The sequence below is a fragment of the Ursus americanus genome, chromosome 6, assembly GCF_024610735.1.
Source record: "Ursus americanus isolate L20-20 chromosome 6, mUrsAme1.1.p, whole genome shotgun sequence".
Taxonomy (NCBI): domain Eukaryota; kingdom Metazoa; phylum Chordata; class Mammalia; order Carnivora; family Ursidae; genus Ursus; species Ursus americanus.
The window spans coordinates 46,913,877-46,926,865 of NC_142132.1; the positions used below are offsets into that span (position 1 = coordinate 46,913,877).

Genomic DNA, 12,989 nt, shown 5'->3' on the forward strand with positions numbered 1-12,989 from the left:
CCTTCTCCAAGCATCCGGGCCAAGCCTGCCCCCACCGGCCCCGCGGCACACCTACCTCAGTGACCCACGAACCACCAGCGTCCCACGTCTGGTCAGCAGCGCTCAGCCCCTCCGCCTCACTCCAGTTCCATCCTGCTGCAATAGGAAGGGGTGGTCAGAGGGGCCCCTCGCCGCAGGGCCTGGAACTCACTGGGCCGCCACCGCCCACCCGCCCACCTACTGGGAAGTTTACTGCCAGCAAAACCCGGTCATCCCGATTTGACAGCTGGGGAATCAGGGGGACTGAGAGGAAGAAGGGCACAAAGATGGGGTGCCCGGACACAGCAGCCCCCCGACACCCCACGTCTGCCAGGTACCAGCTATGTGGATATGCTCCTGGCCTCACCTGTCAAATGTCAGGGTTTCTAGGAGCATCTGAGGACACACGGTGATGGAAGCACTCGGCATTCACTCATTTGCTCAAGAAACACTGAACAAACACCCGAGCTGTGAATGGCATGGTGGCTGCTGTCCTTGCGGGGATTCTGATAATTAGACACTATGTAACTAGAAAGGGCATCTGCCAGAAAGAACGAGTTATAGAGGCTACACAACATAGACTCGAGATTCTGGGGAAGTGAAATGGAAGGATGAGCCAGAGACAGGCAGGCCAAGATGCGTGGAACAGCATTCCAGGCGGAGAGAACAGTCTATGTGAAGACTCGAAGACAGGGAATAAAGCTTGGTTTGGGGGAGGAGTTGAGAGTGGGTGGGTGGTAGGGGTGGTGAGGGAAGGAGAGGTGGGGTGAGTGGGGGTCAAGTGGATGGCCAATCACTGAGAGGTGGACAGGAGCTTCAGGAGGGTCTGAACAGCTGAGGAACATGACCCTAGTTCTGGTTTGCGAAGCTCCTATGGCTGCTGGGGGAGACAGGCTTGGGAGGGACAGGAGGAAATGGAGGAGACAGTGTGGAGGCTGTTCCCGGGGTCCAGGCAGGAGATGGTGGTGCGCGTAGCAGAGGGGACAGCGGGCAGAGTGGCAGGAACCGCTAGTGCACTGGGTACGCGGTGATGACAGAGGGAGGGAGAAGTCATGGGCACTCTGGTCCCCTGCCCCCCACTGTTGTTGGGGCTTGATTACCCTCATGGTGTGGGGGAGGAGTCCTGCTCGCCCATCTCCTCAAGGGCCACCAGCACTCCTCGCTCTGCTCTGCTCCCCATAGGGATCTCGGAGGACCGGACCCAGAGGCCCAGCAGCTGGGTTTCTCTGGAGTCCTGGCTACATGGTGCAGGCCACAGAGCCTCACATCTGAGCCCCAGCGATGAGGGCGCCTCACTGGGTAGCTCCAGGCAATTCCCACGCTTTTCTGGGCTGTGCGTCCTCTAAGAAATGGGAAACCTAACTGTGGGCCGAGTGCCTCTCGGGGTGAGCCCCATGGCTCACAGAGGAAGGAGTGTGGGTCACATGAATTGTGGGCTCCCACACATGCCAGGGGCCGTGGGAGGCTGCAGACCTGGCCCACTGCACTGGGCAGCCGGCAGGCGCACCCGGGAGGACAAGTGCGTGCTGTGGCTGTTTGAAGCCTGGGTTTTACCCTCTTACCAAGTGTGTGTCTTTGGGCAAATTTCTTAAACCTCTTTGTGCCTTGGTTTTCTTATCAGCAGGATGGGACCATAGGGGCCACGAGGGGACCTCCCTCAAAGCGTTGTGCGGACCGTAGAAAGTAGCACTCAGGAGTGCTAGATACACAGGAGGCTTTCCGGGGAGGTCAGCTGGGGCTGCAGTGACCTTGCAGGGACTGGTGCTGGGCTCCATGGGGCACTAGGCCCCTAAGCCCCAAGCTCCCAAAGCCAGGGCTGGCATCCCTGCCCCGGCAGGGAAAGACAATGTCTCTGCACCCCGACCCTTTGGTTCTGGCAGCGCCCAAACCATTTGACGTGGGGACACAGACAGCCCTGGTGCCCATGGACTCCCAACTCTCCCATTTCTCAGAGGAGGAATCAGAGGACTGAAGAGGGGCCGTGACCACCCCTGTCGCAGGGTCACAGAGCAAGTCAGTGGCTGGGGCAGAACTGGAACCAGCCTCCTGCTTCCCCACCACCCACGGCTCAGGCCTTTCCCACAGGCAAGCTGGCCCGCAGACCCGCTGACAGAGAGAAAATCACGATTCTGGCAGCTGAGATCGAAGCCAGAGCCGGAAAGCCCTCGCTCACACAGCGAGCCGTGTCCAGGCCCCAAGGAATGACACCCGCCCGTCCTGCCTCTCAGGGGCGCTCTGGCTCACAGCGCACACACACGTGCCTTCAGCCCCCCAGGCTCTTTGGTGGGCTTGGGCAAAGGGGCACACAGGCCAGAGAGGGGAAGAGACATGTCCAAGGTCACACAGCAAGTGCACAGATAGGTTAGAGGCTGCACCAGGATATAAACTCGGGCCCTGGCTGGGAAGTGACCCCCCCTTTGTGTGAGCCTGGGTAAGAGACAGGACTAGGAGGCCTGCCTTCACTGAGTCCATGTTGGAGTTCTGCCTGGGATAGTTCTTTAACCTTTGGTAAATGCTATGAGGCAGAAACTAAAGTGGTACTCCCAGTTTACACATGATGCCCAGAGAGGTTCTATAACTTCCGTGAGGTCACACAGGTAAGAAGGAGCTAATAAGTACGAAGAACACAGCTATAACATGCGGAGGCAGGCGATCTGCCCCACCCATGCTCGGCCCACTCCCGGAGGACCAGCTCAGAGACAGACGGCTCTGGGCACCCGGCTCCCCTGCCACTGGGCTGGGCACCACTCACAGAGGTACGGAAGAGCTGTGAACACGGAGGTGATGTCATCTCCCCTGTCCCGGCCCCCTGGGGGCCCTGAGGTGAAGCTCACAGTCTATGTGGGTTTGGCACCCTGGAGACCAGAGGGAGAAGGATGGAGATGGACCAGCTGTCACCGTGCCTGCTCTCAGCCTGACCACCAGAAACAACACAGTCCATTGCAGGGAAATGTTCTCTGCTTTAACGGCTCTCGGTGCCACGCAGCGGGGAAGAGACCGGCTGAAACTCAGGGGCAAGGCGGGGTGGTGGGGCCCACCCAGTGTCCCCAAGGGGTGGGTACCCCATTGCCCAGAGGGCTCTCCTGGCATCCTTAGCTCAGGACTCTCACTCTAGGGGTGGGGAGGGGAGTGAGGACCTGGCCGAGGGGCAGCCTCTGACTACAAAATCCACAAGGGCAGAAAGGGATGTGCAGACCGCAGGCCAACCATGCTTCCGTTCTCCTTGCCTATCTAGAGCTCCCAGGGGCAGGGGCGGGGCAGGGCAGGGCAGGGCAGGGCAGGGCAGGGAAGGGTGCCCATTCTGCAGAGCAGGAAACTGAGCTCTCAGAGAGGACAGGATTGCCAGAGGTCTCACAGCTGGAGAGTGGCAACTCTGGGTCTGGGACACGGCCAAGGTCGTCGTGGGGTGGGGAGCATCCCAGGACCCAGATACATTCTCCCAAAACACCCACCTGCCCATCCCTTCCTCCTGCAGGGATGCCCTGGCCTTGGCTGTTGGCTTGGGGGGAGGCACCAGGACAAGCTGACTGGGGCTGGGGCTGGGGCTGGCCCGGAGAGCGGCAGGGCTGATCGGGGCTCACTGGAGGACAGAGGGGCCCATGTCATGGGGCATCCGGGATGAGAGGCACCCTGCCGGCTCTGTACTGTGGCTCCAGGCCTGTGGCTAAGTGACTGGTTATTCTCTACAGCTGCCGAAGGTTCAGAACCCACATTCTGGGCTGGAGCCCTCATCCTGTCCTCAGTGGTGAGGTCAAGGGCAAGGGTGGGCAGAGCGGGATTGGAATCCTTTATGTTGGGTGACCTTGGGCAAGCCACTTGGCATCTCTGAGCCCTCATCTCCTTTCTACACAGGGACGAGGGGCCCCTCCAGATCTGTCCACCAGCGAGGCGGCAGGCTGACCTCATAGAGCCCCACGTTGGCCAGAGCACTGACTTACCCACAGGCTACTGGGGGGAGGGGGTCAGACTGTACGCAGGTGGCCATACGGATGGCGTCCCTGAGCCGGAGTTCAGGGCTCCTGTCACATGCTGCGACTCACGCCTCGGTGGCTGTGAGGACTTAAGACGAAATGGGTGTGTGGATCCAGGGGTCACATATGAAAGAGCAGGTCAGGAAATGATGGCTGTTGAAGTCTGAAGGAGGGGGCAGTTACTCAAGGTCAGAAGCGGCCAAGCTGGGACCAAAACATGGTCACATGGGACCCACCCAAACTGGGTCTATCCTGCTGCTTCACCAGCTGAACTGCCCTGAACCGGCTCCCGTGGCCCGCACCTTCCTCAGCTGGGCTGTTCTTATCCCCATTTTACGGATGGGCCAACCCACTGCTGGTCCTGTGGGCCAGGGGCCCTGTCTCGGGCCCTGCACAGGGGGGTGGCCTCAGACCCAGCTCCCAGGCTCACTGCGGAGACACGGCTTCGCCCACCTCAGAGATCTACCCAGGAAAGCATCCCCTTACATGACCCTAGGAACAGGCCCCTCGCCCTCCCCTGGCGGACGGTACAGGCTCCAGGAGCTAGGCAAATATTTACCCCGATGGTTATCCAAACCAGGCTGGCCGCCCCGCCCCCCCACATTCCTGGAATACATGTTCGTTGACCTCATCAAGCTGGGTGGGGGGAGGGGGTTGGGGGAAAGGAAGCCAGACCATAGGGAAGGGCCAGACTGAGGGTCCTGGAAGCCTGGGCCTGCTGGCCAGGAGGAAAAAGGGCAGCTTCGAACTGTCCCTCTGACTGAACCCTGACTAGCGGGAGGCCCCGGGCGGATCTTGTAACGCAGGACACGGCCAGAGCACGGACCAACACACAGGCCACTGGGGGAGGGGGCTGGACTACCCCAGCGTGGTGTGGTGGGGCTGGGAGCTACCCTAGGGCCACCTCTGGGCCTGCACTTGAGGGCTCCAGCACCCGGCCTCCAGCTCCTCACCCCTGCTGCCAGTCACCCCCCACACAGACACACATGTGTGCACACGCACACGTGAGAAACTCAGCCTGCTGTAAACACACAGATTCTCCAGTCTGCTAGGGCCGGATGTGGGGCTCGATGCGGGGTTTGAACCTGGGACTCCAGGATCATGACCTGAGCCAAAGACAGATGCTTCACCAACTGAGCCACCCAGGCACCCCTGTTAGGGCCCTTCCTCAGCAACCCCAGGAGCCCTCGCTGCCCCACTCCATCCTCACCATAATCCTGTCACCAGGGAGCCATCTTACAGCTGAAGAAATGCCCAGCAGAGACCAGAGGTCATGAAACTGAAATGGTAGACAACGGGCACGGTCTTACCCCAACCATATTTCAACAGTTCTGCCCCTTCCTTCGATGCCCAACAGATCACCTCCACCATGCTGGCCTCCCTGATCATCCCCCACATGATCTTTCCATTCCCAAACTCCCAGACATTTTGATGCTGTTTCTTTTCTTCTCCTTGCGTAAGTAAAATCCAGTGCCCGGTCATCTCTTCGGCTGTGAGACCCTTGTCCACTCACTCCAGGTATAGCAGAGTTGAGCCTGGAGGCTCGGCGGGGGGGGGGGGGGGGGGGGGGGGGCGGTGGTGGTGGTGGGGGGGGGGGTTCGCGAGCGCTCAGGGTAACACTGAAATCCTGAGTCTTTTCACCAAACAGCAGTAGCTGCAGTTGTCCTTAAGGAACAGATAAGAAAGCAGACCTAGTAAGTGGTTGTCTGGGGTCTGGAGAACTCCTGGGTAGGGCTGTCCAAGAATCCCGAGCTACCCTTGGTTCAATAATCCTGTCTGTCTTCACTTCCTCTGAGAGTATTCAGAGCTGTTCTGACAGCCTGCCCACACCCAGGCCCAGGGAAGCCCAGCCCAGGCCCCTGGGCTTCCGGCCTCCTTCTCTCCAGCGTGGAATCTTGGCAAGCAGCGGGGGAAGGGCAGACCAGTGTCATAGCTGACCTGCAGGGACTCAGGAATGAACTGTAGGCCTGGCAAGTCTGTTGCGGGGCCCTGACGGATGCCTCTATGTAGGGACAGCTCTGGTGCCAAGAGATGCCCAGCACAAACCTGGGGCCATACCTGGTTCCGTGGGGGACCCAAAGAGCAGGAGATGGAGAAGAGTAGGGCTCCCAGAACTGCCCTCTCCACCCTCACAACATCTGAGATTGGTTTCCCCTTATTGAAAATGGAGACATGACTTCTGGCAGTTGCTCCTTCATTCCATCCATCCATCCATCCATCCATCCATCCATCCATCCATCCATCCATCTCTCCATCCATCCATCCATCCATCCATCCATCCATCCATCCATCCATCTCTCCATCCATCCATCCATCTCTCCATCCATCCATCCATCCATCCATCCATCCATCCATCCATCTCTCCATCCATCCATCCATCCATCCATCCATCCATCCATCCATCTCTCCATCCATCTCTCCATCCATCTCTCCATCCATCCATCCATCCATCCATCCATCCATCCATCCATCCATCCATTCTTCCATCCATCTCTCCATCCATCCATCCATCCATCCATCCATCCATCCATCCATCCATCCAACCATCCACCTATCCATCCATCCATCCATCCATCCATCCATCCATCCATCCATCCATCCAACCATTTATCCATCCATCCATCCATCCATCCATCCATCCATCCATCCATCCATCCATTTCCTTCTTTCAACAACTAGTGACAGTGCCTACCATCTGCTGGAGGAGGACGAGATGGGGCAGGGCTGGGGTGGTGGGTGGGGAGAGGGAAGACAGGGTCAAAGGCTGACAAGTGCCAGCCTGTATGCTTCCCAAGGGGGTTTGCACACCATCTGATGTGCGGCAGGCAAAACACAGAAAGATGGAGAATTCTAGGACAGAGTGTTGGTCGGTGTGCCCATCTTGGCCTGGCAGCGAAACAGAGGGCCTGGGACATCATCCTTTTGGGCAGTCTCTCAGGCAGGAGGGCAAAAGCCCAGAGGCTTGGCAGGAGCAAAGTTCTGGACTGAGGAGAGAATTGTAGGTGGCATCAGCAAACAGGAGAGAAGCTGCATTGGAGGAGCGGGGGCACCACCATCCCCGACCACATATAGACACATCCCGGGGGGCCCTTCCAAAGCCTCACCCAGTGCCCAAGCCTGATTTGCTCTGTTTTTCAGGGCAAGCTGGAGTGGCGCCTTCTCCAGAGAGTGCTCGAAGAGCCAGAACTTCCTCACTAGTAGTGTGCGTGGCCCAGGCCCCAAGGGACAGCGTTTGCGCATCCGGCCCCTCACAGGGCACGCAGGTGGGCTTCACCCCAGCAAGCCGCCCAGCCCCTTGGTGTTGGGCTCGTGCAAAGGGGGAAGGACACACCATAGCCTGAGGGCACACAGTGCAGCTCTGGGTTCTGACATAGCAGGACTCGGGGCCTCTGCTCCACTACTTCCTAGGCCAAGGCGCTGGGCAAGAGACTGAATCTCTCTGGGCTTTGGTTCCCTCATCTGTAAAATGGGGATGATAGGAGTCCCTCGTGTCAGAGTTGTAAGGCCTTAACAAGGAGATGCCCATTCCGCGCTTGCATGGGAAATGCTCCATAAACAGGGGCTGTTACTGGCTTTGGTTTGCTGCCAAGCACAGATTTGGGGTCTTGCCTGGGGAAAGACATTGGATCTCTTCTCACAGAGAAGGAGAAAGACCCGGGACTCTGTGAAGATGAAACCTGGCTTCAGGCCCTTCCTAGGGCTGACTCAGGAGCAGGTCCAGGGGGTCCATTCCCCAGAGAGGGCCTTCACGAGGGTCACCTGCTCCCAATCCCTTTCCATACAACAGCCAAAGGTGCTGGGCACCCTCTAGGAGTCAGCTCTGAACCAGATGCTCCTTCCACACCCACCCTCCCATCAGCCCCTTGGGGATAGGCATAGCCTCTCCCTTGCCAGGGGCTAGGGTCTTGCCTAGAGGGCACCCAGTTGGGCTTGGCCATACCAGGGCTCCTGGCGCCCACCTGGGCACTCGCCACTCCCAAGGCTGAGGATCTAAGCTGAATTTTCTGTCAATGACCCCCTCTTAGGGACTTTGTCTCTCGCCTCTGCCCATTCTGCTTGGAGTGGCTTGGCACCTGTCACCTGGTCCTGCACTGCCTATCTGAGGGGAGCCCTGGAGGAATACCCCTTATCTCCACCCCTAGAACTCCCCAAGCCCAATTCCTCTACAGCATTAACCGAGGCTGGCAGAAGCTCTCAGAAGAGTCCTTGCAAATGCTCAGTTTAAGCCTGCCACCTTACCGGGGAGGGGACATAAGTCCAAAGTGGAACAGGGGTGGGCCCACGACCAAGATAAGAACTGAAGAGCAGGTCAGTTCTGGTGTCGAGCCTGGACCAAGGAGCTAAGGACTCATGAGCAAGTCACCTGTCCCCCCAGGTCTCAGTCTCCTTATCTGGCTAACATGGGCTGAAGGATCAGCTTAGCTGACATTTCACCCGTGATTGGCACAGGGTTGTGCAGCTCCATGGGCAGCCTGGACTCCAAGCCCTGCGCTCCCTCCACTCGAGGAGGTGGGCAGGGAGGTCGAGAGGCCGAAGGGCCCAGGGACTCCCCGAGGCACCCGCACCTTGTCTAGCCCTGAGCATTCCTGATGACCCCTCTGTTGGGCCAGGGCCAGCCCCCAGTGGTCACAGCCCCCCCGCACAGGCGTCCCTCTCAGACTCTGGCCACGTGGGGGCCAGGCCAGGCTGAGGTGGTGGCCGAGGCCCAGATTTACAAACTCCGGACAAAGGAAAGCCCTGTTCTTGCTGGCAGGAGGTAACAGGCTTGAGCTGAGGCACTAAGGTCACACAGGCGTAAAGGAAATCCCGGTTCTGCTGCTTACAAGCCACCTGGCCTTAGCCAAGTCCCTGTGCCTACCCCTGCCTCAGTTTACTCAATGGTATAATGGGAAAGGAGGAAGTCTAACTGGGGTAAATGCGTGGCTCGACTCGTGGCCCTCGGAGGAGCCAGGCCACAGGGGTTCTCGCTGTTGGTAGGAAGGCCAGTCCTCCCGTCAAGGGCAGCCCCAGGGTGGTCTGCAGGGGTGCTGCTGGGGGGCGGTGTGCAGGGTGTGTTCATCATGCCGCCCTTGGGAGCTCATCCCAAGATGCTCTCCCATGCAGCTGCCCAGGGAAGCCTGTCTCCCCCCGACCCTGCTCGAACGGAGGTGGGTTCTGACCCTGCCTTTGCCCTTTTATGCTCCGTGACCTGGGCCAGGGCCTCGCCATCCCATGAAGTCCCGTCCTCCATCTGTAAAGCGAGAGGACCCTGTCTGCCTAGTCCCCAGGGCGCTGGAGGAACTCTGGGAGATGGAGGATGTGGCCAGGTGAGGTGACAAGCTGTGAGGCGGCTCCCGTTCTGTCCCACATACCGCCAGCCTTGGCTGACCCTGCCTTCCTGGGCAGGCCCCGGAGCCCAGCCCTGTGGGAGCCATCACACACCCAGAGTGCGTGGCAGGGCCCTGCTAGGAGGCACGAGGCCCTCCATAGCTGCTTCCCAGCTGAGGCATCAGGACTTAGCTTAGGAAGGCCTCCTTCTCCCTGGAGTGTGGGGTCTCCTTGCATTCTTTCAGATGGAGGGGCTCCCTCAGCCCAGCAACTTCCAAGGATTTGAGGGGAGCCACCTCTCACGTGCCCATCAATCTTTGGGACAGAACCTGACCTCTTGGACTGGACCCCTGGATAAGCTAAAAAGAGGGGCTGCGGCCAGCCCCCATGATGGGTGTCTTCTTCCCGTGTCCACAGCACCCAGCACTGGGGCCCCTGGAATATTTGCCGGACGCATGAAGGAGCCGCGAGGGGAGGCGCAGGGTGAAAACGGCTTTAGGTCAGACAGCACAGCAGCTGACCCTCGCACAGCGCCAGCCGCATCCAGCCCAGGCGTGTGTCTATCAGACGCTGAGCACTGGTCGCAGGGCTCAGCGATTCTACAGAGAGGTCCTGGCACCCCCATTTCACAGATGAGGAAGCTGAAGCTTGGAGACACGAAGTCAGCGGCTCATGGTGTTAGAAAGTGGCACTGCTAGATTCGGTGCAGGCTCAGAGCTCCGGAATCCACAGGCAGGCCCATGGCGTGGACGGCGCAGCCCACCACAGGCCCCCCAGAGCATGGGCGCCCCACCAAGCTCCGCCCCAGGAATGTGACTAAACCGGGGCGCTACTTTTCAAAGCTGCCCTAGAGCTCCGTGCAGCAGGGGCTGAGAACCTCTGGCCAGCCCCACCCTCACTCTTCAGTCCGGGGAAAGTGTGGCTCGGGGAGGGAAGGGACATGCCCACGATCACCGTGACTGCTGGGGGCAGGGGCTGAGACCTGGAGTCCAGGTGCCCTGACTTCTCCAACTTGGCTCTGAGCTCTTGGAAACAGAGCACTGTCAGCCCAGCAGAGCAGCCCACAGGCGCAGATGCGGGTGGGAGATGGGAGGCAGAGGGCCGGGGAAGCCAGAACAGCACGCAGCCTGATGACACACGGGCCCAGCAATTCCTGACTCATGGCCACCCATCCCGTGACTCCACCCACCGCCAAAGTCCCCACCCTGGCTCACACCCCACAGCCCACTGCAACCTCGAGGCCCCTCCTGTTCAGGACCAGAAAGCCACAGAGGGAGGAAGGAGCAGTGGGGCCCCACCCAGGGCCGGGTGGGAAACCCAGACCAGCCCAAGGAGGGGGGACGCGGACTCTGGGACATGCAGAGGAAGAGGCATCAGCACTGACCCTGGCCCCTCCCTGCAGTGCTCGGCAGATTTCCAGCCTGGGCTGGCTAGCACCCTGGGGACCACGGACCCGGTTTCTAGGAGGAAAACGGAGGCCTGCCAAGCCACCCACTTGGGTCAACCTCCTGAGACACATGAGTCCTTTTGAATCAGAGCCCCATACCTGGATGAACAGGTCAGGCTTCCTCGCTGCCACTTCCTCTCCCCGACAACGTGGTACTCCTCTATCCAAGAGCCTTCCACAGCTCCCCATTGTCTGCGAGGCTCAGCTCTAACTCTTCAGCCTCATATTTGAGACCTCAGCCTGCCTCTGACCTGTAATGTTTCCCTAAACACGTCTGGCTCTCTCACCTCTGCACCCCTGCCCACATGAATCCTGCCGCCAGGAATATCCCGGGTGCCAGCGGCCTGATGTACTGGGGCAGAAATGAACACCCGCCGAGGGGCTGCGGGGGCACAGCCACGGTGCTCCCAGAATATCAAGGACTCCTCCCAGAGGACTCTGAAAGGCCCATGAGGCAGATGCGGAGGCTCAGGGAGTGAGGTGTCCAAGGCCACTGGGGCTGTGACCGCACCACAAGAAGCGGCTGGGCTGCATAGACCTCTGGTCTTCCGGTTGCTGACAAGCTCAGGGTAGCCCCGCGTCTGTTAGTCTATCCAATGTCACGGCAACTTGGAGCTGCTCACTTGGCCTCCTGACCCTCCGTCCGTCCCACTTTGGGAGCAGTGATACCCCAGGTTGTCCCCCTACTGATACCGAGCTGGGTGTAGGCTGTGGGCGCCTGGCTTGGGGAGGGGGCCAAGGGTCAGAGAAGCAGGGCAGCGCAGCGGCCAAGGGCACTGAGTCTAGGGCCGGCTGCCCGGTTCAAAGCCCAGCATAACCACCTCGGCAGGTTGATTCACCTCTCTGTGCCTCAGTTTTCTCCCCCGCAAATGGGGGGTAGGAGAGCAGTGACCTCATAAAATGGGGAGTACGCATTTCTGCAGACAGACTTAGAGCAGCACCGCCACAGAGGACGACAGAAGCACGCAGAGCTCGTGGTATCATCCCCTCGGGGATCCCTGCGCCTTAGGCTCAACATCATGACTGAAGAAAAACCAAAGGCCTCCGAGCACCTGCCAGGAGGGAGGAGGAGGACAGGGGACCGGCAGCAGAACCTGCCCCTCGGCACGGCCCCCTTCCTGGCTTCTGGGCCCCAGGCCTGCTAACCTGCCCCTCGTGCCTGATCCCACGAAGGTACTGCAGAGACCCCGGCATGCGCCATCACTCAGCTCCTGGGAGGAGGGAGAAAGGCGGGCTCCCTCCTGGGTGCAGACACCCAGCTTTGCCCCTGTGCTGTTGCCCAGGGCTGGGATGACCCAAAGAGGGGCCGTGCCAGCATCATCACCCCCATCCATCAGGCGGACACTAGCAGCCACCCATGCCTCTCTCCCTGCTTGGGGCTCAGCATAGACAACGTGCCCTGGCTGGGCTGGAGACCAATGTCTGGGGTGCATGAGAGAGGCTCTGGGGCAGTTCATCCCAAGCCTGGCTGTCCTTATAGGGTATAAGTTTCTCCTACCCCCAAATCCTTTATCTCATGGGATGCTCTTAGCTGGGCAGAGCTGCTGCTTCTCCCTTTTCTCTCTGCAGCTGAGGCTCAGTGTGGTGGAGTGACTTGCCTAAGTGCACCAGCAAGCTCATGGTAGATTCTAGACCACGAACCCTGGTCTCTGGGCTCCCAGGCCCAGCTCTACCATGAGGTTTCTCTTGCTAGTCCCTAAAGGTGACCGACTGTCTGGGAGAAGATAAGTCATCAGCATGTGTGGGGTGAGGCATGGGCGTGGCCCCAAAGCTTCTACCCGTGGGAGGACCCAGGAGGGGGTCAGTGCAGGTCAGAGGCAGGGCAGCCTGAGAGCCTGAGGTCCGGCTTCCTTTCTCAAGAGGGTATGATTCCTGGCAGCAGCTCCCACGGGAAATAGTAGAAGCGCCACCCGCGGGAAACACGGGGTGGGACAAAGGGGGTGCCGGGCAGGGTTTCCTGTCGGGTGGGTGACCTGTGTGCCTGTGGCCCTGGGGCCAGAATGGGGTTGGGCTTTGCCTCATCCCTGGCTCAGGCCCAGACCACCCTGTGTCCCATCCTCCAGGCCTTCCCTGGTTTCCTGTCCCACCGGCCGCACCCGGCCCGGGACAGAGGCAGGGCCCCGTGGGGGCCTCCTCACAAGCACTCAAGTTTTCTGGGGCGAGAGTAGGCAGACTGCCCTGGCCTGCTCGGTGGCCTCTGGCCTCTGACCTCTGACCTCTAGACCTCCAGCTACTTGTTTTCCAGC

General features: G+C 59.8%; 1 protein-coding gene across 10 annotated transcripts in view; it reads right to left on the reverse strand.

Moving 5' to 3' along the window:
* The window catches only part of ZMIZ1 (zinc finger MIZ-type containing 1), a 234,424-nt gene that overhangs the window by 146,000 nt on the left and 75,435 nt on the right, over positions 1-12,989 (reverse strand). For 6 of the 10 annotated variants that reach the window (XM_045783347.2, XM_045783338.2, XM_045783345.2 and 3 more), the window contains one exon: positions 56-135. The exons of 2 other annotated variants lie outside the window; for them this stretch is intronic. The gene's annotated coding sequence lies outside the window, so the exon portion shown is untranslated. The remainder of the gene's footprint in view (positions 1-55; positions 136-12,989) is intronic. 2 more of the 10 variants (XM_045783341.2, XM_045783339.2) reach the window with 1 other exon arrangement.